Raw genomic sequence first — 25445 nt, forward strand, 5'->3', positions numbered from 1 at the left:
CTTTTGTGACATTTACTTATCTTAATGTACAACTTAAATGGCCGTCAATAAACAGATAGTAGAGTTCTTTCTGGAATTTTGGAAATCATTTCTTTATGATCCTTATTTGTATGAGTTGAGGTTTTGAGCACGGTTTGATGCCCCAACGGCCTCTTTAACCACATGCACATGGCTCCATATTTCTTCCCTATTTTATTTGCAACTTCATATGCAACCCCATTGAGGCTAAATTAATATTCTTTCATTAACTAATTCATGCTATGCAAAAAACAAAACTGTTGTAATGTCATGCTAAATGTGCATTATTGCATGATAGCCACATCATTTGGTACCTTTTCTTAATGCTTTATGCGCAACTATATCTTGCTAAAATACTAAATAGAGCTAAAAAAGAGTGACACCTTTGTTGTTCGTCTACATCTTTACTGCGCTTCCATTGCCTTCTTAACCACCTTCAACTATTGTTGCCGACCTTCCACTTATAAGGCGACTACTTGTTCAGGAGACTCACGTCTCTCTGTTGGAAATTCAAATTAAATTAGGTAAAAAAAACAATTGCAATTGTTATAAAGCATTATCCAATACGTGTTGCACTAAAGTTGTTACCTTTTTCTACTTGCTTCTTGAACTGTGAATGTGATACCTGCACATTTGTTAAGACAAATAAGGAATGAATACACTTCAAATTTCACCAAACATAACGGAAAATACTTGTAAATATATGAAAACGCCCAACTCATTGGATAATAGGCTTAATATATATACCACCTTCACAAAAATACACAAACTTCAATACTGCCGTATAAGAGTGAGAGAGCAATTCAATATAACATTTCATAAACTAAAACATTGTTGGTTGTATCATTGTCGTCTTAAACATTTGTTAACATCCTATGGTTATAATTTCTGAAACAATAAAATGTTTAACTGGTTATTAAGTTATAATGAATTAACAAAAAATTCTCACAACTTAAAAAGCCGTATTTGTAGCATAACACATTAGGACGTAGAATGAACCCACCCAGTATGTGTGTTTTTGAATTAATAATCATCCAAATTCTAATGTAGTAAGTAGAGCATATATATAACTTGATTCTAGTTAAACCAATGCAATCACACTCTGTCTTTCGTTAGTCAGAGGCCAAAAACCCCTAAAATTATAAGCAATTAGCTAAAAATTAGAAAACCCACGGTTTAGTTCAACCAACCAACCAACCAACCAACCTGAAGCTGAAATCTGAACATTTTCAGCACATATTCTGAGATTAAGTTTGTCTTTGGCTAGAGTATGCGGGCCTCCATCGAATCCCTTTCAAGCCTTTAGTGATCTTCGGTCGTCAACATCTTTCTCAAACGCCAATGAGGTCGACCGATTGAAGTTAGAAACTCAGCTTGGCAAACACATTGCAAGAAAAGGAATCATGAGTTGTACTCACAGTTTTAGTGTTAAAATCTGGTCAAAGAGGATGAAATGGCGGTGGAGTTGGCTGAGAAGTGAAGGGTGCTATTTGTGGTCCAATTAGAAGAGCACGCATTTCAAAAATGTTTTAGAAAAAGAATAGGAGAAGGTGTACAATATATGAAGCAATGAGTACAACATTAGAAGCTTTAAGAAGTTCAAAATTAATATATAGGATAATAAGTTACAAAATGATACCACAACAATTGGGTCGTCCAAATTTTGGACAACATAACAATTTTTCTTGTTTAAATATATAAATTCGTGTAAGTGTAAATTTATTTTAGGGTTAACTTTGAAAACTAATAATTTATTTTTACTTTTACCATACATATTGAAGCTTCAAAACCGTTCCCACGTCACATCTTTCTACTTGGTCTATGATTTGCCCTTCTCACAATCAATATTGGCTTAACATCACGACTAAAAATGGCTTAAAAGCCGCATCCCTTACCTTTCTCACTGTCACACCCCCCGTCTTAGGCCTAGGAGCGTGACCCAATAGTTTGTATCAATATTGTAAATAAATCAAAGTTGCGTTAGTTTGCGGAAGTCTTATAAAACTTTAAGCATCAAAAGTGTAACATTTTATATATACATTCAAAAAGACGGGAATTGTAAAACACCCGTTTAGAGTTAACAAAGATTACTTGTTTATGTTTACAAACCACCATATAAGTTTATACAAAATAAAATCCGAGCCATCGGATATATAAGCACTTCGTCATTCCAAGTGCTAAACTTGTTCACCTGCAAAATGTAAGAAAATACGTCAGCAACGAATGCTGGGGAACACGCTGACGCAAAATAATTTCTTTTACTTTATTATTCCTCGAGACTACGCCTGCCTCGGCCCAACGTGGCTTAGGAATAACAAAGTCAAACAACACATTATAAACTTGAGCATCTACTCTAGGTCACCTCAGCAAACACCGCAGCGTTCGACTTAGTTAAGTACTTGTAAATATACACATAAGGTCGTACTCCCTGCAGGAGAGCGTCCTACGACAAAGGGTGGTGTGATCATGCCCATTCATCGCATAGTACCACCTATGTAAGGATCCAGACATATGTATACCACAGCCTGAGGGCTAGGTTTATACCCATAGTTATAACGGTTTTAGGAACACATAGTTCCTTGTAAACAATTTCATATAACAAGTTTGACTCATTTGAAAACAAGTTTGAAAGTTTGGGGGCGTATTCACCTTATCTCTTTAGGATCGGCTTCACTCACCGTGTCTTTCCCTTCTTTTTCTCGCACCTATAGTACGAGTATAAATATTTGTTAGTCGGATACACGATCCGGCTTAAGACCTTTAGTCTTATTTTATATCTCAATCCTCGATTGAACCTTTAGTTCAATTCTCTTTTACTTGAAATCTTTAGTTTAAAAGTAAATTATAAACCTTTAGTTTATATTGGAAACCCGACGTTTCTTCTTCTCTAAGAAACGTAATCTTTTTCTTTTATTATTTAAGAATACTCTTTATTCATTAAGTAATATTTTCATAACAAAGAATATATACATATATAATTACACACATATATATGTAACCACAATATTCAATACTCATTCATGTCTTTGTTATGTTTTCTTTTCTTTTATCGAGGTATCGAGTATAACCTCGACTTAGGGCTTAAGCCTTTAATATAATATTGAATTATATTGAATTCATTATTACGCCTAACCTTAGTGGCGTATAGAAACCCTAGGGACTTGAGCAGCACTCCAACGCCGCTTGATCTTCTTTGTCGTCAATTGATAACGCCAACTTCAACACTCGTCGACACGCTTTACGAGATTCGTCATCATTACGCCAAACACCTTCTTGGTATGTGAGTGGAGGGTGGCACGTACTTCGAGGAAACGTTATACACAAACAAAGGATCGGGACACGTTTTACAAGGGATTATGGCACGCTTATTGAGGTGGATCGCATATACGATTGTCGGGATTTAGAGAGATGTTATAGAGAGAGAAGTAGGCTGTGTTTTGGTGTGACAAATGAAGATCCCGGACCTTGCTATTTATAGACGAAATTTGGGCTCCCATCGCGATACGCGATGGGTCCCTGGGCAGGCCTATCGCGTATCGCGATATAGGCCTGCTGAATCACCACGTAGACCTGCCACGTGCTGACACGTGGCAGGCGCCGCTACACGTGGCAGCACCTAGTGCCACCGTGTGCCATGTGGCACACGTGTCACAAGCTCCATCGCGGTACGCGATGGGCTTCTTCTTTTGTCCATCACGTAGCGCGATAGGACAAGAAATCGGATTTTTTATTTTTAACCCTCAAGTTTAGAATTTGGCAATTTTAGTCCCTAGACTTTGGAAAGTTGATACTTTGAACTCGAAATTTTCACGTTGTTACACTCACCCACTCCTCAAGTTTTATATGCTCTTAGGCCAAGTGTGGTGGGCGGCAAATAAAGGCGATTTGGGGCGACGTTGGTGGAGAGCACCCCCCCCCCCCGGTTGATAAGAGGGGTGATAATTGTGTGTGTGAAAATTGTTGCCGTGGCGATCAAGTATTAGTGGGCGGGGTGATTTGTGAGCTACAACCCACCCCCACCCCCGGGCTACATATCGCTATCTTGGCCACATGTTAAAAATCCCCCTCAATTTTATAGTCATCTACTGCACATAGTCTTAAGTAGTATAGGCACTATAATAAGTACATGTACCCGATTCTTAGGATCATTATTCAATTTTACTTCATGTGGTATTTAAGTATTTTATATAATAGTATTTAAGCATAATGAGTTGCCCAAAGGTCAAAGGTGACACGGGCAAAATATTTAATTGCTAGAGTAAGCAAATTTCGAAAAATACAAGTTTATTATATTTAAGGAAACAATTGTTAATCATATATTATCATTTAGTCATTTTTATCATATAATTTTTTTTTCATGTAAAAGGACTCTGAGAACTTTTATTGAACTTTTATAGTAGATTAAATTCTTATAAAATAAGTCAAAACCATTTTTTCATTACCATAGTTTGTGCCTAGATTTATTTCTTTGACCATTGTAATAGTTATCAAACAAGTCAGGAGGTGCGAGTTGTACGCTTATTGTAGTTTATTATAATCTTAGGGGTGTTTCGGGGGGGGGGGGGGGGATCGAGTTAGCACTCCGGATAGCAGGGTTCAACGGGTGATAGCCCATGGTGGGGCCAAGCGGCATTAGAAATTGAATTTTCAGAATTTTACACATGAAATCCGTGGCCAAAATATGGCGCATTTTAATGCTATTTTGAATTTCAAAATAGAAATTGCCAGACAATTTTTAAGTATTGCGATTCCAACCGACTTGAGTGTATTCCCTGAAGATTAGGACCTGGTCATGTGCTTCTCCTGAGAGGAGCACCAATCTCATGGTAAACCAACAAGTAATCGGTCTTTCCCGTCCTTCAGTAGAGGCAGGGTTTTGATCCATGATGTCTACTGTTAGTGAAGCTTTGTGGGTTCGGTAGCTTTTAAAGGAACATGATATTCCTTGCAACTTTGTGACACCCAACACATATAGCTAATAACCCTATTTTTCACGATCGAATCAGACATTCTGAAATGGATTGTTACGTTGTTCAAGGGTTGATTCCAAAGAGGTTCAAACTCTTGCTTTGACACTAAAATGCAAATCACGGATCTTCTCACCAAAGGATTAGGTACTCAACACCTTCATTGAAATTAAAATTATAGTTTTCTTATTTATGTTGGTGACATTTTTTGTTTGTTTCTTATGTTTAGCAACTGTCTTATTTATCTTGTAGAAGATTTTTATTTAATTAACATTTATACCCATAATCAATATTCATATATTACTCAAAATTCAGTTTTCACAAAACCCTTTTATCATTCACAAAGGGAGATCCCGATTTGATGAAGATCCATCATATCCCTTCTATGCCTTGTTTTCCAATGTTTCTAAATTACCAAAAGACTTCTTATTTTGAGGTACACATCTTGATGTTTTTAGTTAGGAAAATTGAAAGTAAATTACTCCATAATCTAGAAACATAATATTTTTGTTTTTAATTCAATGCTTTCATTTAAAATTGAAAGTAAATCACAACGTGTCAGAAGCTCCATTGCGGTACGCGATGGGCTTCTTCTTTTGTCCATCGCGTAGCGCGATAGGACAAGAAATCAGATTTTTTATTTTTAACCCTCAAGTTTAGAATTTGGCCATTTTAGTCCCTAGACTTTGGAAAGTTGATACTTTGAACTCGAAATTTTCACGTTGTTATATCCTCCCCACCTTGAAACAAATCTCGTCCTCGAGATTGCTTTTACAAGAATAGTTGGGGGTATTTCTTTCTCATTTCCGATTCGAGTTCCCAAGTATATTCGGGCCCTCTACGCGAGTCTCATTTAACTTTCACAATTTTCAAAATTCGTCTCTTTAATTTCTTTGTTTTCGAATATTCAATTTTAATTGGACTTTCTACGAATTTTAAATTCTCGTTTATTTCTACGTCTTTTAAATGGCATAGCCAAAGATTCATCGGTCAAACATTTACGCAGATTCAAGACGTTGAACACATCATGTATCCCTTGCATTTCCTCGGGTAGTCACAAACGGTATGCAACATTTCCGATTCGTTCGAGTACCTCAAAAGGTCCAACGAATCGAGGACTTAACTTTCCTTTCTTACTGAAGCGAACAACACCTTTCCAAGGCGAAACTTTCAATAACACTTTGTCACCGATATTAAATTCTAACGGCTTACGGCGGACATCAGCGTAACTCTTTTGACGATCACGCGCCGTTTTAAGTCGTTCTCGGATTTGTAGTATTTTATCGGTGGTTTCTTGGACTATCTCAGGTCCAGATAACTGATTGTCTCCGGTTTCAGACCAGCACACGGGCGTTTTACAATTTCGACCATATAACGCCTCGAATGGTGCGGCTTGAATACTTGTGCGATAGCTATTATTGTACGAGAATTCCATTTGAGGTAAGTGGTCGTCCCAACTTCCACCTAAGTCGATCACACAAGCGCGAAGCATATCTTCCAATGTTTGAATCGTTCTTTTACTTTGCCCATCGGTTTGAGGATGATAGGCGGTGCTCAGGTTTAACTTCATACCAAGAGCTTGTTGGAAGCTTTTCCAGAAATGAGTCGTAAAACGACTGTCTCGATCAGATGTTATAGACTGCGGTACTCCATGTAAGGCAACAATGTTGTTCACATAAATACGCGCTAGTCTATCCATTGAGTACGACTCATTGATGGGTATAAAGTGTGCGGATTTCGTTAATCGATCCACAATAACCCAAATAGCATTGTGTTGTCGAGTCGTCTTTGGGAGTTTGGTAATGAAATCCATAGTAATTAACTCCCACTTCCATACAGGAAGTTCGGGTTGCTGAAGCAATCCCGAAGGCTTTTGATGTTCAGCCTTGACTTGCAAGCAAGTTAAACATTTCGTAACATGCGAAGCGACATCCCTTTTCATCCCATTCCACCAATAATTTGTTTTGAGATTGTGGTATATCTTATCACTTCCGGGATGCATCATGTATTTCGACTTATGAGCTTCGTTCAAGATTTTCTCACGCAATCCTCCAATGATTGGTACCCAAATCCTATTACCGAGTCTAAGGATACCATCGTCACCTTTGACTAGCGAGTCAATGGTACCGTTACGTTTTTAATCGGAGATTTTGTTCTCATTGATCGCTTGAGTTTGAGCAGATTTGATTTGTTCGAAAAGATCAATTTGAAGTTCTAGGCGTAATGCTCGGACTCTTTTTAGCTTTTCATGCTCTTTACGACTCAAGGCATCGGCCACGACGTTGGCTTTGCCTTCATGATAAACAATCTCACAGTCGTAGTCATTGAGCGTTTCAATAATCGCCTTTGGCGCATGTTGAGTTCTTTTTTATCAAAGATGTGCTTTAAGCTCTTATGATTAGTGTACACGGTAAATCTTACTCCATAGAGATAGTGCCTCCATATCTTTAGCGCTAAGATTATGGCGCCTAACTCTAGATCGTGAGTCGTGTAATTCTTTTCGTGTACTTTGAGTTGGCGAGAGGCGTAAGCGATTACTTTCTTGCGTTGCATTAGTACGCATCCCAAACCCGAGTGAGATGCGTCACTAAAGACTACAAAATCCTCAGTACCTTCTGGCAAAGCCAAGATATTTGCTTGGGTAAGCTTTTGTTTAAGTATATCGAACGCCTCTTGTTGCTTCGTTCCCCATTCATACTTGATGTTCTTACAAGTTAAGGAAGTTAGAGGAACGGCGATACGAGAAAAATTTTCGATGAACCTAAGGTAGTAGCCTGCCAATCCTAAGAAACTTCGGATCTCGGTTGGCGACTTCGTGACCTCCCACTTAGAGATAGCTTCAATCTTAGCGGGGTCCACTTGAATACCGTTGACGTTAATGATGTGACCAATAAATTTCACCTCGTGCAACCAGAACTCGCATTTCGAGAACTTAGCGTACAACTTCTCGGTTCTAAGAATTTCGAGCAAAGTTCGAAGATGAATTTCATGATCGGCCTTGGACTTAGAATTAATAAGTATATCGTCGATGAATACGATAACAAATTTATCCAAGTAGGGCTTACAAATTCGGTTCATCATGTCCATGAACGCGGTCGGAGCATTAGTAAGTCCAAATGGCATGACACTGAACTCATAATGGCCGTACCTTGTTCGAAACGCGGTCTTTGGAATGTCTTCGGATTGAACTTTGAGTTGGTGATAGCTGGAACGAAGATCAATTTTAGAAAAGAAGCTAGCACCTTGAAGTTGGTAGAAAAGATCATCGATACGAGGGAGTGGATATCGGTTCTTGATTGTGACTTTGTTCAACGCACGATAATCGATACACATTCGCATGGAACCATCCTTCTTCTTGACAAACAGAATTGGCGCTCCCCAAGGCGACGAACTCGGTCGAAAGAAACCTTTCTCCAATTGCTCATCGAGTTGTTTATTCAACTCCTTCATTTCGGTCGGCGCTAAACGATACGGAGCTTTTGCGATCGGAGCAGTACCAGGAATAAGATCAATCCTAAACTCTACTTCACGATCGGGAGGGATTCCAGGAAGTTCATCAGGAAAGACGTCAGAAAAGTTAGAATCAATAGGAACGTCTTTGATTTCTTTTGGCTTTGATTCTTCAGTGACGTAGGCCATGAATGCGAGGCATCCTTGATTCAAACATTTGTTAGCCCTAATCATAGAAATTATGCTAACTTGGCCAGCGTCTTTGTCCCCTTCAATTCGAATCGTTCGTTTATCAGGGGATTGAAGTTCAACAGTTTTGCTATTGCAGATGATACGAGCATGGTTATCGGATAACCAATCCATACCAAGTACAATATCAAAACCAGCCAGACTTATGGGTAGCAAACAAATAGGCAAGATATAACCAGCTAAGAGAATTTTTCCGTTTTCAATGGCTTCGGAGATCTTAATGATTTCGCCACTTGCAGTCTAGACGCTTCGAGTTTTATCTAATTTTCTTAATGGTTCGTTTAATAGACTACATAAATTATAATCTATAAAACTTAGATTGGCACCCGAATCAAACAAAACTCTAGCATAGGTGTCGTTGACTAGAAACGTATCGGTTATGGTTTTCGGCATGTCAGCGGCCTTCTTTGTGTCGAGCACGAAGACTCGAGCGTTTCCCTTTTTGTTTTGGCCACTTCCACCCGCACCAGCAGCAGCGGGTTTGTTCTTTGGGCACTCAAAACTTAAATGGCCCATTTCCTTGCAATTAAAGCAAGTCATCTTCTTCTTCCAACAGTTAGCAGCATCATGTCCCGTACGATTACAGGATTCACAGACTTTAGGAGACGGGGCGAAATTGCATCGGCCCTTGTGGTACCTCCTACACGTCTTGCATGGCGTAGAGTTGTTTCGATTTACGCCTTTGCATCTAAAGTTGGAACCTCCTCCAGTCTTTCTTGAGCAGCTGTTGGTGTCACCTTCTTGTCCTCTTCTTTGTTGCGGACCATGCCGCCCATCAAGTAACCAGTCAACTCCATTGCAGAGTCAGCGGTTTGAGGCAAGTGCGACCTCACCATGTCGCGGATTTCCCGCGGCAATCCCCATATGTATCTTGTGACTTTGCTGGACTCAGGGTAACCAGCTGGGGAACAAGGCGACAGTACTCGAGGAATTTGGTATTGTACTCTCGGAGGTTTGTCCCTACGACCTTATGATTAAGGAATTTCGTTTGGATTTGGTCGGTTTCATGCATGGGACAAAACTTTCCCATCACCATGGCCTTAAACTCATCCCATGTCAGACCATACATCACGTCTCTTCCTTTGCTCAGGGCAGAGTACTGAATTTTCTCCTCCTCAGAACACTTACTTGTTATAACAATAGTCTCCATCTCTTCGAGCCATCTCACGGTTGTGATAGCTCCCTTATCACCATGGAACTATTTTGGTCCATAGTATTTAAAATCCTTAAACGAACAACCACTTATCTTGAGTTTCTTGAACTCACGTCTAACTCCATTGTCGGCGTTAGACTCATGAAAACTACCCTTCTCATGAGAGGGTTTTAGACAGGATTTTACAGATTTTGAAGGATGAACAGAAGGATTAACAGATCGGGAGTGTTTGGATTGTCTAGATTGAGATCTAAACTCGGTTTCCTCCCTAACAGCTTTCTTTATCATCATTTGAATTTTATTCATACATTTCTCAGGAATTTCTTCCTCTCGCTCGTTCTCATTTTCGGGGCCTTTCCCCTTATCTTTTATCTCTTTCTCTCTACGAGCATTATTGTTGTTACTTTGTTCAGACGTATTTCTCTTTTTCTTTTTCAATTAAGTCTGAAATTTTAACAACATTTCTTTTATCAAATACACACTTTTATTTATTATACAATTATATATATCCCAAGGATATATATTTCATATTACACATACTTATATATATATATATATATATATATATATATATATATATATATATATATATATATATATATATCGTTTTAACGATATATATAGCTTGTCTTATCATTACATGAGAACGTTTCAAACGTTCTTTATTTATACACATAACATACAGGACACATAACCTCACATCCTATTCCACCATCTTTAGTTCTTCAAGAACTTCTTCACAACCTTCGTTAGTTTGGTGCACTTACGAAGGAGTGTTTCTCCAACTTTCTTCTTTTTCTTTCCTTCCTCGTCTACCTTCTTCCTCCAATCGTCGGTATCGTGTAAGACACGATCCAAATGCTCTTCATACGATTGTGGGACTATGTTGGGGTATCCATACTACGGAGGTGAGTCGCGATAACCCAGTGTCACCATCTCGTAGTGATTCCTCGGTTCTGGATACGGAACATAGTCCATGTCAGATGAAAGGTAGAGGTAAGTCTTGGCAGCTTGGTTCTGCTCTCAGATCTCGTCGGCTTGCTCTTGGATTGATGGAATTTCTCCTTGGAATGGTGGGAAGCTTGATGAAGCTTGATTCCTAAGTTTCTCAAGGTGTTGGACATACGGATCCATAGAACCATAGCTTGCGTTTTGGGAAGTGAGTGATCCATTCATTGAGCTTGACATCTCGTTAGGATTTTCAGGATGCTCTTCTTCCAGTTCTTCTTCAGACTCTTCCTCGGGTTCTTCTTCTTCGGGATCTTCCTCCTCTTCTGGTTCCTTTTCCGGTTCCTCCTCTTCTGGTTCATCTTCCTCCATGGGTTGTGTAGTTTCAATGTTTATTGGGATCATCTGGAAAGTCTCAGAAGGCATCATTATTCTCATCTTGGGTCTACGGGACGGTCCTTCACCGTTGTTTGGTTGGGAACTAACTTCTTTGAAGGTGGAACTTCCTGCATGCCATTCCTGTTGTTCAGAGAGATATCTCATCCACTCGGAGGATGGTTGAGAGTTTGGTAGATATCCGGTTGGATAATATTGTGGTATCTCCGAGGGTTGGTAAGTGGGGATCTCTGTTGGATGGTACGTCGGTATTTCGGAGGGATTATACATCGGTATTGTTGATGGATGGTAGCTTGAGTGTCTTGGTGGCTCAATTCCTTTTTTCGGTGGACTCTCGGAAACATCTATTGGGTAGTGCCTGCTTCCGGGGTAGTACACAGGTTTGGTCAAGTCGTGTTCTACATCTTGATTGAAGTAGGCTTCATAGTTTCCATCACTCATGTTGTCTTCGGGGTAGGGTTCGGCAATTCCATCCTCTTTTGCCTTGCGCACAAAGTCTTCGATGTGAGCTTTGAATGACATCTAATATTATGGGTGGTTTAGAATGTAGAGTGGGAAAGAAAGGTTACCAGCCTATCTTATCCGTAAAACACATAAACAATTATTTCCTATACTTGAATCGAAGTTTGGGTATTGTTTTATGATACCCAATTCGCTAAGATCGATGGCTCTGATACCAACCTGTCACACCCCTGTCTTAGGCCTAGGAGCGTGACCCAATAGTTGGTACCAATATTGTAAATAAATCAGAGTTGCGTTAGTTTGCAGAAGTCTTATAAAACTTTAAGGATCAAAAGTGTAACATTTTATATATACATTCAAAAAGACGGTAATCGTAAAACACCCGTTTAGAGTTAACAAAGATTACTTGTTTATGTTTACAAACCACCATATAAGTTTATACAAAATAAAATCCGAGCCATCGGATATATAAGCACTTCGTCATTCCAAGTGCTAAACTTGTTCACCTGCAAAATGTAAGAAAATACGTCAACAACGAATGCTGGGGAACACGCTGACTCAAAATAATTTCTACATAATATCTTGTAGAAGATTTTTATTTAATTAACATTTATACCCATACATCACGTCTCTTCCTTAAACTCATCCCATAATATCTTGTAGAAGATTTTTATTTAATTAACATTTATACCCATAATCAATATACATATATTACTCAAAATTCAGTTTTCACAAAACCCTTTTATCATTCACAAAGGGAGATCCCGATTTGATGAAGATCCATCATATCCCTTCCATGCCTTGTTTTCCAATGTTTCTAAATTACCAAAAGACTTCTTATTTTGAGGTACACATCTTGATGTTTTTACTTAGGAAAATTGAAAGTAAATTACTCCATAATCTAGAAACATAATATTTTTGTTTTTAATTCAATGCTTTCATTTATTGCAAATATATTAAATATTTTTAATTTAATAAATTGAAGTAAGCAAATATGTTTTAATGACCAATATATGATATTTAGAAGGTTCACAAAGATACACATGATTCTCTTGTCTTATTATTAGGGAAAATAAATAAAATAAATTTGACCAAGATATCATAACATTTACAGCCCAACGAACTTCCATGTTTAAAAAGGTGGCAAATGTCGGATGATTTTAAGGAATGTCCAAAAATAAACAAAACAAAACAAAACAAAACAATCAACCCGCACGCGTGTACAAAACTAAACTATGATTATGAAGTCATGACATTAATAAATACTTACCCATTGATTTATATGCTCAATTTGTTCAAATATAAACAAAATTAAGGTCAACTATAGGAAAATTAAACCCTAAAATGCCGACAAAACCATTAAACTAAATAATTTATTAATATAAAATCAAACTAATCAAAAAAGTTTTCTTTGGTGTACTAAGAATTTTATTCTGCAGGCTCCCCTATATTCCCATTGAATCATTCCACACTTCTCTTCAAATCTTCAACTTGTCAACTCTTTTAATTCAATTTGAACCATCAATCACAAGAACCATTGAAACAAATCGATGTCAAAAGAAAATATTGTATTCATCCTCTTCTTCGTGTTCATCACAGGTAAATTAATAATACACCAGAAGTTTTCTATGGTTTTTTAAGGGTCGGTTTGTATTCATGTATCGTCTTGTCTAGTTTCTTTATTGTTGTCTTCTAAAAGACATATTAAAGTAGCACTAGATAACAAAATTTTGTTCGCTTTTTACGCAAGTCATGTATGGTCATGTCTAGTTTCTTTATAGTTGTCGTTCTAAAAAAATATTAAACACTAGAAGATTAAAAAATATTTTGTTCAGCTTTACAAAAATCGCGTGTTTTAAGAAAAAATAATGAAACTTTATGTTATGTTATAATTTCAGGAAGAGAGACAGTTGGAGAGTTGCTAGACTCCGACAAGGAAATACTCCTAGGTTTCAAATCATTTTTAGAACATAAGAATCTAGTGAATCATGGACACTATAACCGGTGGGACCCACACGCCCCGTCACCGTGCAACTGGCGGGGAATATCCTGCTCAAACAACCGAGTCACCGGAATAAACCTCGCCAACAACAACATAGCTGGAGACATGTTCACAAACTTCTCGGCCTTGACCGAGCTCACCCATCTTGACTTATCAGCAAACAATATCATGGGCCGCCTGCCTGGGGACTTGGGCAACTGTCAAAACCTTAAGGTTTTGAATCTATCCTATAACATGATAGATGGTGAGCTTAATTTGATTGGACTTGATAGCCTGCAAATTCTTGACCTATCGTTTAACCGGCTCTCGGGTGAGATTTCAAAGGGTTTTCCAACAATTTGCAATAGTTTGGTCGTCGCTAACCTGTCGGGTAACAGTTTTACTGGTGAAATCGGGCACTCGCTTGACGGGTGTATGAAACTCGCGCACGTGGATTTAAGTGCAAACTTCTTGACTGGTAATTTGTGGTTTGGATTCCACATGTTTAAAGAGTTCACCGTGTGTGACAACCGGTTAAATGGCACATTACCCGCGTGGGTTTTCCCAGAAAACTGCAGCTTAGAGTCACTAGACATGTCGGAAAACGCGCTTATCGGGGAGATCCCGAAGGAGATATCAAATTGCAAAAATTTAACAACATTGAACCTTTGGGGAAACTATCTTTCGGGTAAAATACCGGGAGCAATCGGATCAGTTCCGAATCTTCAAAAGCTTTTTTTGGGTAATAATACCTTTACAATCGATATTCCCGATTCGTTACTTGATTTGAAAAACTTGAGGTTTTTGGATTTAAGCCGGAACCGTATGGGTGGCCATATACCCGAGATATTCGGACGGCTTACGCAAGTAAAAACTTTACTTCTGCATTCGAATGAGTTCACGGGCGGGTTATTGTCATCGGGTATACTCGGGCTGCAAAATGTTACAACTCTAGACTTGAGTTACAACAAATTAACGGGTTTATTGCCGGTTGAAGTCACTCAAATGGCGAGTTTGAAGTTCTTATTTCTTGCTGATAATCGATTCTTCGGGAACATACCAATAGAATACGGTAATATGCACGGACTACAAGCTCTTGATCTGTCCAACAATCAACTAACCGGGTCAATTCCGTCAAGTTTTGGTCAACTGACAAAACTGTTGTGGTTAATGATCGGGAACAACTCGTTAACGGGTGAAATACCTCCAGAAATAGGGAACTGTAGTAGTTTGTTGTGGCTAAATCTACAAAACAATCAACTTTCGGGTCCGATTCCCGCTGAGATGGCGAATATGGGGAACAATGCAACGCCGTCTTTTATAATAAACCTAGAAGATGACCTAATTGCAGATTCGGGAGAGTGCTCGACCTTGAGAAGATGGATACCAGCTGACTATCAACCGTTTTCTTTCGTGTATACACTTCTTAACATGAAGAAATGTAGAAGTTTATGGGAAAATTTACTTAAAGGGCACGGAGTCTTCCCGGTTTGCAACCCGGAATCTAACATCCGAATCGAGAAGATCTCGGGGTATATTCAACTCAGTGAGAATCGGCTATCTGGGTCAATACCATCAAGTATCGGGAATATGGTTGACTACAGCATGTTGCATTTAGGAGGAAACGAGTTTTCGGGCACGCTTCCCGATGAAATCGGGAAGATGATGCTCGTTGTGTTTAATGTTTCTTGGAACAAATTCTCGGGTCAGGTTCCGACGCAGCTCGGGAATCTGAAATGTTTGAGGAATCTTGATTTATCGTATAACAACTTCTCCGGTACATTCCCGACAGATTTAAACGCTTTGGCCGAATTGAGCCTTTTTAACGTCTCGTACAACCCATATATCTCCGGCTACATTCCTGACACAGGACAGTTAGCCACTTTTGACATATGGTCGTTCGTTGGTGACCCGTTGTTACGTTTACCTTCTTTTCTAAAGAACTCAACAACAGATTCATCTGCAACGACTACTGGGAGACCTGCACGACCAAAATGGGGCGCGCTTTTAGTTTTCGTTTTTCTATTATTCGCATTCACTGTGTGTGGAATAATGACGATGGTCGTCTGCTTAGCAACCAAGACCACCACGAATCAACCACATGTTTTGTTGTCTGGAAGTGGCGGCTCGTCACCATGGTTATCAGACAAAGTGAAGGTAATCCGTTTGGACAAAACTGCGTTCACACATGCTGATATTGTAGCTGCCACCGGGAACTTTTCAAACGATAGAATTGTAGGACGGGGCGGTTACGGGACAGTTTACCGGGGAGTATTACCGGACGGACGAACAGTTGCGGTTAAAAAGAAGTTAAGAGAGGGTATAGAAGGGGAAAAGGAGTTTAAAGCTGAAATGGAAGTGCTAACCGGTAACGGGTTCGGGTGGCCCCACCCGAACCTGGTTACCTTATACGGGTGGTGCTTAGATGGATCAGAAAAGCTTTTGGTTTACGAGTATATGGAAGGTGGCACATTAGAAGATCTAATTCCCGACCGTATTAGGTTCCCATGGAAAAGAAGAATCAACGTCGCGATAGACGTAGCTCACGCGTTGGTTTTCTTACACCACGAGTGTCACCCACCAATTGTGCACCGAGACGTGAAAGCTAGCAATGTGTTACTAGATAACAATGGGACCGCCCACGTGACAGATTTCGGTCTGGCACGAGTTTTTGACCACGGTGGGAGCCACGTCAGCACGATGGTGGCGGGGACGGTTGGGTATGTGGCACCGGAGTATGGGCAAACCTGTAAAGCCACCACGAAAGGCGATGTGTATAGCTATGGTGTGTTGTTGATGGAGCTTGCAACCGGGAGGCGGGCAGTGGACGGTGGAGAGGAGTATTTGGTGGAGTGGTCTAGAAGGATGATGAGGCGGCGATCAATCATCCCTGTGTCGGTCCTGGTGGGGGGGTTAGCTGAGGGGGCGGGGGAAATGCGTGAGTTGTTGCGGTTGGGAGTGAGGTGCACGAATGACGCACCTCAGTCCCGGCCAGACATGAAGGAAGTGTTGGGATCGTTGTTTCAAATATTGGCTAGGTTGAAAGGGTTTTAGACATGGTAATGTGAATCTATAGATTTTATAAAGTTATTGATGAAGGTTGTGTAAGAATGAAATTATTATAGTTCTATCTGCAATTAGTTAGTTAGTTAGTTAGTTAGTTAAGATACACCTTAAATGAATAACATTTTTTAGTCTGATTAATAATCAAAGAAAATGCATAGGTAACATTATTAACTGAGCAATCTAAGTGATGTTTTAGCATCTGAAATTCATAATAAAAAAGGCCAATTTTAACATAACTCATCAACTACATGGATGCGGTAAATTGATAAAACCTTGAATTGAGTTTTACCTTCAAAACGAAGTCCATAGCTTCCAATCCTGCAAAAGCTTTCTTTTCTTGTCATCTCCATTGATTTCTTCATAGTTTTAAGCTTCAATTTCTCCTCTGTGAAACCTTTAAACGAACAACAAAAGAAAGAATGCTATGGTTTTAAGCTTTTCATTTTACAAATCTTACCAACTTACTTTTTATTTAACTCAGTAGCAGGACCCGCGTGTCCAGTACAGATACCGTTGCGGAGAAGCTTGATGAAAATGCAGATAACAATTTTCATAAAAGGAGAGTTTTGACTGAAAACAAGCAAAGTTCATTACGTATAAGAATTTTTAGACTAAAATGGGTAAACTTATACTGCCAACAAAAAACCCGTGCCCTAGCCGCTTGAGAAGCCTCGCCCCTGAAACGGAGCAAACCCGTGCATCGGATCAACTGAAATCCACTAAAACGAATGCTGATCATGATATTGAAACATGTATCTATATTGTAAAAGATATCGACACGTGTTTTACATTAGAAAGATAAAAGTTAAAAACATGTTCACATGTTATACCGGGCTGTAGGTGTATGTGTAGGAAACAAACATATAAAGTATAAAGTACAAGATTTATTAAAAATCAAACTAAAGCATAAAAGTTGTTTTTTTCAAGAAAAAAAAAAGGTAAAAGTTAATAACATTTTTAAGGGGAAAAAAATAAAAGATTATTATAAGATGCATAAATATGAAAGCATGAGCACAAACCAATATGAATAGTGAAAGTCTAATATGAATACTGAAGATGTGTGAAAATAACATTTTTGACAATTAATATATAAATAGAAAACAATATATTTTCTTAAAAAACATCCTTTAAACTTGCCACTAAATTTAGTGTCTATTATAAGATTATGAATTTTCAACAAATTGAAAAAGAACAAGTTTAATACACCCCTTAATATCAATAAATTATAAATTATAAAATCGTTTGTAACAAGGTGTTATGGGTGCTCCCTAGAGGCCCAAGTTCTCCCATCCCAACCCTCGGTGCGCGCGCACGTAGTGGCGTTATAGGGGGTGGGGTTATGTGCATAGCGCCTCCCCAATCTTCAACCAATCATGTTTTTTCCTCGATCACATTTATATTTTTTATGTATATTAAAACATTAAAAATATAATAATTATGTAATGATTAAAATGAGACTTTATACTACTACATTTATTTTTATTATAACTCCATCTTGCTAACATGACTAACATGTGTCACAATGCACCTCACAAAAGGAGTTATGATTACACGTCTAAATACTTTGTTACAAGTAACATCAAAACAACATACAATATTATTTTCTTCAATTAATATTATTTCTAAGGGTAGATATGCACTATTTCCATCTTAGTTTAACTATATATTCTTGAAAGATAATAATAAAAAGAGAACATTACACAAGGTGATCCTTTGGTAAAACAAATTTTTATATTTGATTGTAACTTTTCATGATTTACCTTTAGATAACCCTTTGACCTGTAGTCAAAGTCAAATGCCAGCCAAAAAGACTAAAAGGACTAAACAAGAAAGATATGGGAAGTAGGAAAATCAATGACCAACATTTATGCAATTTAAAAACGTAAAACTATTTCTAAACATAGACAATAATCTTGTGTTTTAGAAACCAAATCCATTATTTTCCCCTGTTTTAGATTTTCAAAATATCAAAATTCTCCCAAAATTTTAAGTTTCCCAAAAACAGGCACCAAATCCGATTGTTGGTAAAAAATCTTCCGCAACTTCATGCAACCAAAAGGGTCAGAAGGTTTCCAAGATTCAAACTCAAAAGGTCTTCATTTCATCATTGACATAATTCACCAACTTTTTTTTTACCATTTGATTGATTCATTATGGCTGTTCCTTCCAAAATTTTGTTTGGTATAAAAACATATTTTCTGAATGTCAAAATGGACTTTCATGTGATCAATATATTATTTTCTTGGTTCAAACTTTTTTAGATTTTTTTCACAATGCATTTGTAATGTCTTGCAGGAACATGGATTCAAATTGAAATCAATAAATCATCCTTTACATGAACCATTCACGAAAAAGCTCACCGAGGACCATCAAAATGGAGCCCACCGGACCAAAGGTTCCAAGCCGGTATCTCACAAGTCCAACAGGTTCATGCCATGATCACTGCAAACCAACCACCCCAACAAAGCCAATAAACCCATTGCCCAAAAGAATATCAAAACCTCATGTAGATCCGGCACCAAAAATCAATAAACCACCTTCGGTCATTCCCAAGATTACAACGCGCAGTTCCAAGAGCGACAATGTTGCCAAGGATCAAACTTCAAAGAGAGACATCCATACTGAACCAAAGAAGCAAGATTTTAAGCTAAAGTCTGTGAATTCACAAGCTAAAACTAACAATCGGACGTCTCCAACAACTCCTAGAAGAAGACTTAGTGACATATGTGTACCCAAAAAGGATATGTCACTCCCATCTCCAAGATTTCCAAAAAGACGACTCAGTGATGTTCCATCGGTTTCTAATGGGTCAATGGCTCGAGGATCTGGGATCAACAAGAATGAATCAAGAAAAGATTCAAAGCTTCCTTCGGCGAACAAGATATCTAGCACATTAAAAACTAGTGCTTCTACCTCAAAAACAAATACAAGGGTGTCACCTTTGAAAAGTTATAGAAGTATCCCAAAACCGGAGCTTAAGGGGCAAAGAAAGTCGAAACCCGTGAAACCCATTGAAGAATTTGTGCCAGAAGAAACTCAGAAAGTTATTGAACCTAATAATGATGTTGGAATTACTAAATGTCAAAGTTTGTCGGATTGTTCTCCTTCAAGCTATGAGGTGAAAGCAATGTTAGATGATCAAAATGAGATGGTTGAACCTTCATCACCATTATTAGATGGTCCAAATGAGGCAGTGGAATCTTCACCGCCATCATTGGAAGATGCTCAAAATGTGGTGGCGGAATCTTCTCCACCATCATTAGAACGGGATCAAAATGTGGCTGTAGAATCTTCACCGCCATCATTAGATGATCAAAATGTGTTGGTGGAATCTTTACAACCATCATCAAATGATCAAAATGAGGTGGTGGAATCTTTACCGCCATCATTGGAAGGAGATCACAATGTGGCGGTGGAATCTTCATTGCCATCATTAGAAGAGGATCAAAATACGGCGGTGGAAACTTCGCCGCCATCATTAGATGATCAAAATGTGGCGCCATCATCAGATGATCAAAATGAGGTGGTGGAATCTTTACCACCATCATTGGAAGATGGTCAAAATGAGGTGGTGGAAACTTCACCGCCATCAATAGATGATCAAAACGCGGTGGTGGAACCAGATGATCTAGTGGTGGAATCTTTACCGGCAACATTAGATGAACAAAATGTGGTAGTGGAATCTTCACCAACATCAATAGAAGACGACACCGTCGCAAAAGATGGTCAACAAAACGACAACATTTCAGATGCTAAACTCAATGACACAAAAGAGACGAAACACGTCGAAAAATTAGTGGCAGAACTTAACGAGTATTCAGTAGATGATCTAAGCTTCAAACGAGGAACGATTCTGAGTCCTAAATCCGGAAACAATAGACTTGCAGAACTGCAATTCAAGAAAAGTAACAAAGACCTAGAAAACGAAACCGAAAAGGGTGAGAACATTAGTTTAAGAAGATTGTCATCTGATGGTGATGTGGTAGGCATTTCCGAAAGTCAAACAATCAGCGTTGACCTCAAACACCAAGAAGTGGAAGAAAAGAAGGATGCAGTGTTGTCCAACAACGTCATTGAAGAGACTGCTAGCAAACTGATTCAAACGCGAAAGAGTAAAGTTAAAGCTTTGGTGGGTGCTTTTGAAACCATAGTTTCCTGTGACTCCCCGCCAAAAACTTATACAACCAGAGGTACTTAGAAGTGAATTGGAATGTTTCAAAGGAGAACTGAAATCTGAATTAATTTCATTAAATATTGACGAGATGCGTTGGAGTTTTCATTTTTCGGACCATGGGGATTTGGTAGCGGGCTCAATAGTCTCGTTGGAGGCGATTTTGCATTAATATACATGATCAAAAGATATTTGTTTACGCGTATATAATTACACCTTGGCAAACTTCACCACCTTCAATACAATCTCCACATTTAATGTTACTTCAAATATTAGAAACTTAGAATAGATGTTATCGGATTTCAATCGAATTTCATGTTAGATATAAATACATAAGATAAATTTACGAAAACCCAAGTCTACAACAATCATAAGTTTCCACAAACATGAGTTTAAATAAAATCACCTAAGTAAATTGTTTAATACAAATCAATAATAATTAAACCTTTGATTCAAGAGGGTTTTGGTTCAAGCATTTCATCAAACAGTTGTTGTGCATAAATGAGTTATGACAATATGACATATACATGCTCAAGTTAGTAACAAAGCATCAACTGATATTGATAATATATAAATATACCTCTCTACAATTCTGTCCCCAAAACTGATGATCTACACGGTTAAACGGATTAATGTTATAATCAAACTTCTTTAGGGTGTCCTCAAATACACCCTTTGAGGAAAAAACTCCGAAAAGTTGGTGTTTGTTGAACAAAATTGGCGGCTAAAGAAATACATTTAATTTTGAGATAATGGCCGAATACACACATGCATGGTTGATGCTATGCGCGGGGAAGTTAACAAAATGTATGCATACAAACCATCAACAAAAATATATCACTATGAACTAAATAAACTAACAATATAGTTACAATTGAATGTAAATAAACAATCAACTAACTAATATTTGGTGATAATAAATTGTTAAAAATATATTGGGAGATAATAAATCAAAAACATCTCGATACAACACTCTCATACAGTCACACTTACGAAGCAAAAAAGAAAATAAACTACAAAAGTAAAGTGTATTGTCAAATCACTTTTGTGCTTTTACGGAAGTAAACGTATAAGACCATGTGTAGTGGATGGAGCTCCTATAGAGGCTTTATGTGTCATGTTACGTCATATTATTATAGAGGCTTAATGAATTAAATAGGTGTAGTGGATGTAGCATCTTCAAATGATTACCTCATTATTTTTTTATTATTATATTATTGAGATTACTTTATTAAATATATTCCAGTTTTAAAATTGTTTCAATCAACACTTATAAAATCTTTTGTTCAAATCAGGTCATTAAAGTTTCATTTGTGTTCCAATCCTGGATATTTTACTTGGATAGCAGGTTATGTTTTTTTTTTATTTTTAAATAGTTTGACATTACAAAATTATTTTTTAAAAAATTAATAAAAATTGAGAAAAGTAATTTTTCAATTGTGAAAATTTGTGAAAGAAAAGTAGTAAGAAATACCCTTTTTTAAGTTACGGTTTTTTTATAAGAAACCAACATTTTTTTAGAAATATTTCAAAAAGATAGTTAGATGATATTAAATATTTAATAGTAGAATTATTAATTGCTTCCATACAAAAAAATAAAAAACAAAAATATGAACATATTAATTATAGTGTAAAGTTAAAATACAAAAATGAGAAGTGTATGAAGAATTTTTGACCACACAAAAAACCCTTTAAAAATAAATTCAAAAAAAATAATAATAAATCATAACTCAAAATATAAATAAAAAACGAAAAAAAAACAAAAATGTTTCCGCCATAATTCCCGTTCAAAATTTAAAAAAATAAAAGAAAATAAAAAAATTGACGAAAAGACACAATGGTGAGATCAAAGACACAATAACGAAAATGAACAAAATACACAATTATAACTAAAAAAAGACACAATAGATCGCAAAATATAACACAATGTTAAGTAATATAACACAATATAAAGAAAAAAAGACACAATGTCAAGGAAAAAAGACACAATCAATAACGAAAATAAACAAAAATACACATCGACTTTTTTCACTTTGCATTGTTTTTTTTGTTTGTTTTTATTTTTTATGAGAACGAGAAAGACAGTGCAAACATTTTTGTGTTTTTACTATTTTCGTTTTTTTATTAAATTTTTGAGTTATGAAATTTTTATTTATTTATTATTTAAATTTGTTTGAGGGGTTTTTTGGTGTGACTAGAAATTCTTCTCATTTTTGTTCCCATTTGTAGATAACTTGACCCATTAATTATATTATTTATTGCAATTTTTCAATTTCTCCATTGTTTTTTTTTTGTTTTTGCATTTTTGCAATTTAAAAAATCTTAAAATTTAGTAATTATTTTTAAAAAATTTGCAATGTCAAACTATATAAAATAAAAAAAACCTACATAATTTGTTATCCAGGTATATATTTAGAATTGAAACACAAATGAAACTTAAGTGACCTTATTAGAACAAAGTATTTTATTAGTGATATGATTGGAACAATTTTAAAACTTAGTCACTATTATGAAGAGTAATCTCTATATTTTATAAAAGAAAATAAACAAAAAACCAAACCCACCAATCAACTTCCACCTATTTCCCTCACTCGGCGCTATGTGGGAAACGCCACCCACCCCACCCCTCCATAGCGCCCTGAGACGGTGTTCTCGACGCCATGGGCTCCATAGGTGGGGATGACGCCCCACTACCGATGGTCTAATAACTAAAATATAAGCTTTAAGATAACTAGTACATTTTGATCTTGGTTCAACCTTTTACTTTTTTTATATATCTACTCAACTTGAACCAAAGCTTCATCATGGCATGAAAAATCTCCACTGCTACATCTTACTTCATTAGTTTTCTATTTAGTTGAGCATTGTCACATCTCAACCTACGGCGGAAATGCCGTGACGTGAACTGATTGTCACAGCTCTCAAGCTTACTATCATGCATTATTAAAAGTTTTGATATCTATTAAATAAGTTTTCAAATAACTATCATCCATACAAATCCAATAAACGAAGTACATATATCAATCAATAACAATATGTCTCATAAAGTTTTTTTCTAGCATAAATCCTTAAGTGATCTTGCACTTCAGTTACTTCACATCAAACGATAACCTGCATATGCGTTAAAAATAGAATGGTTTTTTCAACACAAGGTTGAGTGAGCAACACACCAATTTAAATGATCATATAGAAAATAAGTAATTACAACAAGTCATATGAGGATAACAAATCAACCAATGAGCAAGTATAACTGAGATGTCGAGAAGCACAAAGCTATAACGACTGGCGTATGATCATACTATTTTGCGATTATGTTGGACCTCTCCGAATGCGAAAGCATATAAGCATATAAACAAGTAAAGTATAAGTTGTTAACACATAAGACAATAGTTGTAGTTTTGTGTATAATATATATGAGAAATACAATTTACGCATATGTCCCCAAAACGTAGAAAAAGAAGTAAAATGGGGGAATGTGGTACACACCTGATCGGATGAACGAAATAAAATGGAGAATGTGAGGATGAGAGCAGTTAAACCCCTTCGGGATTCACCGACAAGAATTCATAGTTAAATATAATAATATTATGAGTTCAATTATAAACGATATAACATGTATAATGAGTTTAGGATTTTGATACGATTTGAGTTATGTTTGGGATTCGGGTGTTATTGGTTGATCGATCTCTACGGTTATTGTTATTGCGAAATCGTTATTATTGTCATTATTTGTTTATAACATCATTATTTTTATTATTTATAAAATCACCATTAATTATTCTTATATGACTAATTACTTAAATAATTTAAATAATATACGATATGCTTGAAATAATAAAATCTAAATAAATAAATGATCAAATATACAAATTAAATAAAATAATGCAAATAAATATAAAATGAGATATACTTTTAATTATTTGATTAAATAAAATACTTAATCATAATAATAATGATAAACAATACACAATGATAAACAAAAAGATACAACGACTTTTTTCACTTACAATTGTGTTTTTTTTATGAGAACGAGAAAGACTGTAAAAATATTTTTGTGTTTTTACTTTTTTTGTTTTTAATTATATTTTGAGCTATGATTTTTTATTAGTTTTTTTTATTTTTTTAGGGTTTTTTTTGTATGGCTACAAATCATTCTCATCTTTTTTATTTTTGTTCCTCTTTGTAGAATAATTTGTAGCCATACAAAAAAAACAAAAAAAGTAAAAACACAAAAAAATAAAAAAAACTAATAAAAAATCATAGCTAAAAAAAAACCCTAAAAAAAAGATGAGAATGATTTGTAGCCATACAAAAAAAACCCTAAAAAAATAAAGATTTCTGTTACGAGTGCGATTAGCTCTCGACAACTTGTATGAGTTCTGTTACGAGTGCGATTAGCTCTCCACCACCCCCCGTTTCAAAAAGAGCATATATCGAACGAGATCGTACCGAAGCCAACAACCGGTTGATGGCGGATTACTTCTGCGACTCGCCTAGATACAAGAACCCGAAGACCTTTAGGCGTCGTTTTCGGATGTCTAAAAATTTATTTATGCGCATCATCAATGATTTGGAGCGTGAGCT

At 36.7% G+C, this 25445-nt stretch overlaps 2 pseudogenes; one reads left to right on the plus strand and one right to left on the minus strand.

Moving 5' to 3' along the window:
• Positions 1-25445, minus strand: part of LOC143548494 (uncharacterized) — a 154780-nt pseudogene that overhangs the window by 10738 nt on the left and 118597 nt on the right.
• On the plus strand, positions 13406-16678 carry LOC143548517 (putative LRR receptor-like serine/threonine-protein kinase At1g74360 pseudogene; annotated as a pseudogene).

This window comes from Bidens hawaiensis, unplaced genomic scaffold, assembly GCF_021521415.1.
Source record: "Bidens hawaiensis isolate Kalapana, Puna unplaced genomic scaffold, B.hawaiensis_p1.1 tig00015188_1, whole genome shotgun sequence".
NCBI lineage: Eukaryota > Viridiplantae > Streptophyta > Magnoliopsida > Asterales > Asteraceae > Bidens > Bidens hawaiensis.